Below are 6,000 nucleotides of genomic sequence, written 5' to 3'. Positions count from 1 at the left end.
AGCAAGCACATGAAAAGACTCTAAATATCATTAGTCAACAAGGAGGAGCAAATGAAAACCACAATGAGATCCGACTTCACACCCACTATGATGGCTAGAATTAATGGGTCAGATAATAACAGGAGCTGATGAGGATGTAGTGAAATCAGAGCATTCACACGCTTTTGATGAGAGTATAAAATGATGCAGCCACTTTGGAAAACATTCTGGTAGTTCCTCAAACAATTAAACATAGAGTTACCACATGACCCAGCAATTCCACTTCTAGATATACACTCAAGAGACATGAAAATATATGCCCATGCAAAAACTTGTATAAGAATATTTATAGGGCTTCCCTGGTGGCACGGTGGTTGAGAGTCCGCCTGCCGATGCAGGGGACACGGGTTCGTGCCCTGGTCCGGGAGGATCCCACATGCCGCGGAGCAGCTGGGCCCGTGAGCCATGGCCGCTAAGCCTGTGCGTCCAGAGCCTGTGCTCCACAACAGGAGAGGCCACAACAGTGAGAGGCCCGCGTACCGCCAAAAAAAAAAAAAAAAGAATATTTATAGCAGCATTATTCATAATAGCCAAAATATGGGGGGAAAAACCCAAATATCAATCAGTGGACAAATGGAGAAACAAAGTATGGTATATTCATACAATGAAATATTACTTGGCCATAAAAAGAAATGAATTACTGATATATAGTACAGTTTAGATGAATCTTAAAAAACATTACATTAAGTGAAAGAAGTCAGTCACAAAAGTCTCCATATCAAATGATTCCATTCATACAAAAGACCAGAATAGGCAATCTATAGAGGCAGAAGGTAGATCAATGGTTGCTTAGGGCTAGGAAAGTTATGTGGGAGTAGGATGGTAAGAGCTAAAGGTTACAGAGTTTCTTTTTGAGGTGAAGAAAATGTTCTAAAATTGAATGTGGTGATAGTTGCACATATCTGTGAGCATCTGAAAAATCATGAAATTGTACACTTTACAGGGGTGAATTATATGGTATGTGAATCATATCTCAATAAAGCTGTTTAAAAATACTAGAAGAGTATTGTAGTATATTCAAGAAGATTGACACAAATTCACAGATAACTTATCTATAATAGGTTGTTAAGAAAAGTAAGCAAATTTGGTTTTATTCCTTGTTCGAACAGAATTATGTTTTCCTATAAAATATTTCTTGGTGCTAGTATTCAAAAAGCATAGTGTTGGATAATCCACTGCTCTAAATAAATATGGCATGTTGTGTTTTTATATGATAGACGAAATGGGGAAAAAAAGAAAATGGATAGGGTTTTCAGAATTTAAGCTCTGCGCAAAAGATCCTGCTCTTTTTCCTTATTACAACTTCTCCTAGTTCCTTGAAACCATCATCCCTCTTCTGATTTGAGTCGCCTCTTTACAAAACTTAAACAGAGTTCCCTGAAATGATGCTCTCTTTAACCTTGGGGAGGCATGGTGCGGCCTGGATCGACTACAGCCCCACTTGGTAACCTCTGGCAGATAGCAGCCTCCTCTGGGGCTCCTCAGGGAGCAACCCAAGTGCTGCCCACAAAAAATGATGAGTAACCCTTTGTGCCTCCCATTTTGTCATACAGTGATGAGTGTGGACAAGGATGTGTTTGTTCTATTGCTTGGACATCCTCAAAATCTGCTTCAGCACTCAGTCACTGCCCATTCCCCACAAGTGAACCAGGAAGCTGTTGAAGGAGTTTGTGTTCCAGGCAACCAAGTAATACAGTCCACGCTCCAGAATGTTGGGGTGAGGAGGTCAGGCAGAACACAGGGCAGGCACAGCTGGAGTCTACATCCCCAAATCTGTCATCATAAGCAAGTCATGGTTAATTTGTCCTTTCAGCAGCCACCAAGCTAGCTACATGATGATTCTTCTAACAATGCATATGCATTTAAATGCTTGGTCTGGAAAAGCTTAATTGGATTTGAAATCTTTTTCCACTATCTTAGAAAAAGTCCACCATTACATTTGTCAATGAAAAAAAAAGAAAAAAGCTTTTTAAAAATCATTTTTGGAACTGATTTCAATTCCTATAATATTTTGTACTAAAATTTTGTTTTAATTTTTTATTATATATTTATTTGTTCCATCAATAATGACTATCAGGAATTTAAATGGATGATCACTTAAAAGTCTTGATCAGTAATTGCTCATGGCTATTCTAGGGGGAAAATCCTGATATTAAAAATGATATGCTCTGTAGACTTTTGAGTCTGTCTTCTTTCACTTTACATAATAGTGAGATTTATCTATGTTGTTCCATGTATCAACAGTTTGTTCCTTTTTACTGCTGAGTGGTGTTTCATTGTATAGATATTCCACAATTGGTTTATCTATTCATCAATTGATAGACATTTGGATTGCTTCCATCTTTGGTGATTATAAAGTTGTCATAAACATTGCATATAGGTTTTTATGTGGACATAACTTTTCATGTCTCTTGCATGACACCTAGGAACAAAATTACTGGTCATATGCTAAGTGTGTGTTTAACTTTATGATAAACTGCCGTAACTGGTTAAAAAAAAAAAAAGGTGATATGCTCAGAAAACAATATAAAATATGCTCAGAAAACAAATGGAAGTTTTCCATTAAAACATTTTAAAGGATTTTATTTAAGATTGCAGATAAATTCAACAGTAATATCTTCTGTAGTATATGCTATTCATTATTCTCATTAAGTGTATGTTACTAAAAGGTAAAACTGATAGTACAAAATTTTTTCCACCAAGACCTATAAAGATGCCTCCAAATGCCACAAAAATTGTCATTTCTATGTCATTTTCCTGCCATGACATGAAAAGAGTTAGGAAAGCATTAATTTAAATCCAATGGCCCACCATTTTGAGGATGCCATCATTAACAATATTTTCTCCTCCCCACATCTACCCCCACTCTCTCAGACATTCTTGTTTATGTCTACTAATCCAATTCCCAATCCTGTTTAACCTCTGGCATTTATACGAATTCCCAATCCCAGGCTGCTATGTCTTGCTTTAGAATGGAATCAAACTGTAGTGTGGGTACATAATCTTTCCATTTTTATTACATAAAGTCAATAGGAAATGCATCCTCCTTTTCTGAGAAGAGCAAAACCATCTGTTATGAACTGAATAGTCTTCCCCTCAAATTCATATGTTGAAGTCCAAACTCCCAAAGTGACTGTATTTGAAGACAGGGCCTTTAGGTAATGAAGGTTAAATGAGGTCATAAGGGTGGGACCCTAATCTGATAGGACTGGTGTTCTTATAAGAAGGGGAAAAGACATCAGAAATCTCTCTCTGTGCACGCGTGCGCACACACACACACACACACACACACACACACACACACACACAAGAAAGGTCATGTGAGGACACAGGGAAAAGGCAGTCTGCAAGCCAGGAAAAGAGGTATCACCAGAAACTGAATTTATCGGCAGCTTGATCTTGGATTTCCAACCTCCAGAAGTGTGATAAAATATATTTCTGTTGTCTAAGCCATCCAGTCTGTCGTACCCTGTTATGGCAGCCCAAGCTCCACACTTGGTCCATTACTACATATTTTGCTGTGTCTGATTGCATCCTATCGTCTTTACTTGCTTCTTAGGAAAAGACAAAAACCGAAAACTCTCATCTCCAAAATGAATCCTTCCATCCATTCAGCCTTCCATCAAAACTCCCCTCTGTTTCTTTTTCCCTTCTCTCTGGTATCAGTTACTTTGGAACACAGAACTATTAGTGAGAAGGTTGTTTGGGAGGCAAGAAATCAAAGTGAAGAGAGATAAATAGTCTTGGGGAAATTTTTGATCAGACAATAGTGAAATATGAAGAATTGTCCTTGCTCTTCACCAAAGCCATCCTTATAGTGATGAAAGCAATTATCTCCAGGTTCATCATCACTCTCCCTCTGAGCCTGTTGGACTAATCGGTAGATTCCTGGACTTTGGCCTCCCTTTTCTAGGTTCTGCACTCACTATCACCTTCTGTTAATTAATTTCCACCTAGAGATAAGTAATATAATTATAAACTGGTAAATTTTTTATTTACTGGAGTATATTAAGTTGCAATTTAATTATATTACAGCTGTTTATATTTGGTATGATTAGCTTATGCCTGGAGATTTTATCTACACTCACTGTCTCCATTTCCTCATTTTACACTCATTCCTCAACCTATTCCATAGAGATTGCTCTTGCAGTCTGCATGTTGCCAAATTTGATGGTTGTTTTGTTTTTTTCTTATTGAACATTTCAGCAGCAATAGCACAATTCACCACCACCACTACTCCTTCTTAAAACAATCTCCTCCATCGGTGTCCATTATACTACACTATGTCTCACCAAGTTGCATCTTCTCAATCTCCTTTCCTGTTCCTCTGTCTCCACAGAATCTCTAAATGCTGGAGTACTTCCAGATTGGCACAGGACTTCTTCTCTTCTGTATCTGCACATTCTCCCTATTTTTTCTTAACCACTACCTGACCTTACAATACCATCAATATGTTGATGTCTCATAAATGTGTATCTCTCCAGGTCTCCAGAAACACATATCCAAGTACTTACTTGACACACCCACTTGGATGTCCAGCAAGTAAATCATCTGTCCAAGCAGAATTCTTGATTTTTCCACAGACACTGTTTCTTTCCAAGTTTTTCATAGGTCACTAAAGGGTACATCCACACATTAGGTTGCTCAAGCCAAAAACTAAGAGTCATCCTTGATCCTTCTCTTTCTTTCCCCCCTTACATCCATCATCAAGTCCCACTGCTGCTAGTTCCACCTTATATCTAAAATCCATCCTCTTCTCTCCACCCCCATTGCCACCACCCTAATCAAAAGTCCACTAGGTCTCACCAAGATTGTTAAAAGTGTCTTCTAACTAGTCTCCTTGCCTTTGCTCTTGCCCTCTTCCATCCATCCTCCAAATGGTAATCAGATTATTCTTTGTAAAACAAAAAGCAGATCATATCACTTACTGAATAAAAATCTTTCTATTCTATTATCAGAATAAAGTCCAAACGCCTTACCCTGGCCTGGCTCTTGCCTCCTCTTACACCTCTTTTTTTTAGGGGGGGGTACGCGGGCCTCTTACTGCTGTGGCCTCTCCCGTTGCAGAGCACAGGCTCCGGACGCACAGGCCCAGCGGCCATGGCTCACGGGCCCAGCTGCTCCGCGGCATGTGGGATCTTCCCGGACCGGGGCACGAGCCCGAGTCCCCTGCATCGGCAGGCGGACTCTCAACCACTGCACCACCAGGGAAGCCCTTCCACCTTTTTTTGTACTAATTTTCCCATGGCTACATTCTTGCCATGTGGGCTTTATTTGGTTCCTCTTTGAAGCCTCAGTGTCTTTGCACTTGCTAACACTTGCGGCTGTAAAGCTATTCCAGCTCTTCTCTTAGCAGCTCATTCCTACCCTTTAGGTTTCAGCTATATGACTTCCTCACAGAGAAACTCCATTATAATCTAATTCAAAATTCTTCCTACCTCTTCTTTGCCCTCTTTTTGTTCTCTATTTATCATCCTGTTTATTCCCCTCATTGTACTTATCACAATCTATAACTGACATATTTACCTGTTCATCTATCTCTTCCAATAAGAAGAGGGGCATTTATGTCTACATCCTTAGTCTCTATCAAAGTTTTTGTCCCTCAGTAAATATTGAATAAATTGACAGATGAATAAATGATTGAATACTATTCTGAACTTATACTCTAGTAACTGATAGCCTTGGAAATTCTTAGTTCATTCTCACATTTGCAGAGCTCAGGAAGAGCAATTTTCACAGGTGGCTGATTTGCATTCATTGCCTGTATATTCTACAAAATTTTACTCTCAGAGAATAACTGACCTTAAAATTATACATGTATTGTTTCCACCACCACATGCATATGTATATATACTAACTTGAACCAAGAAGGTACTTGCTGCTAAATTTATAGTTCAGCAGCAGATCTGTTATCTTTTGGATCTGATTTATTTTCTGGGTTTCCTTCTAAACATCTGCTTT

The sequence above is a fragment of the Hyperoodon ampullatus genome (assembly GCF_949752795.1).
Source record: "Hyperoodon ampullatus genome assembly, chromosome: 9".
In the NCBI taxonomy this organism is placed as follows: Eukaryota; Metazoa; Chordata; class Mammalia; order Artiodactyla; family Ziphiidae; genus Hyperoodon; species Hyperoodon ampullatus.
Note: the sequence above shows the minus strand (reverse complement) of the source record.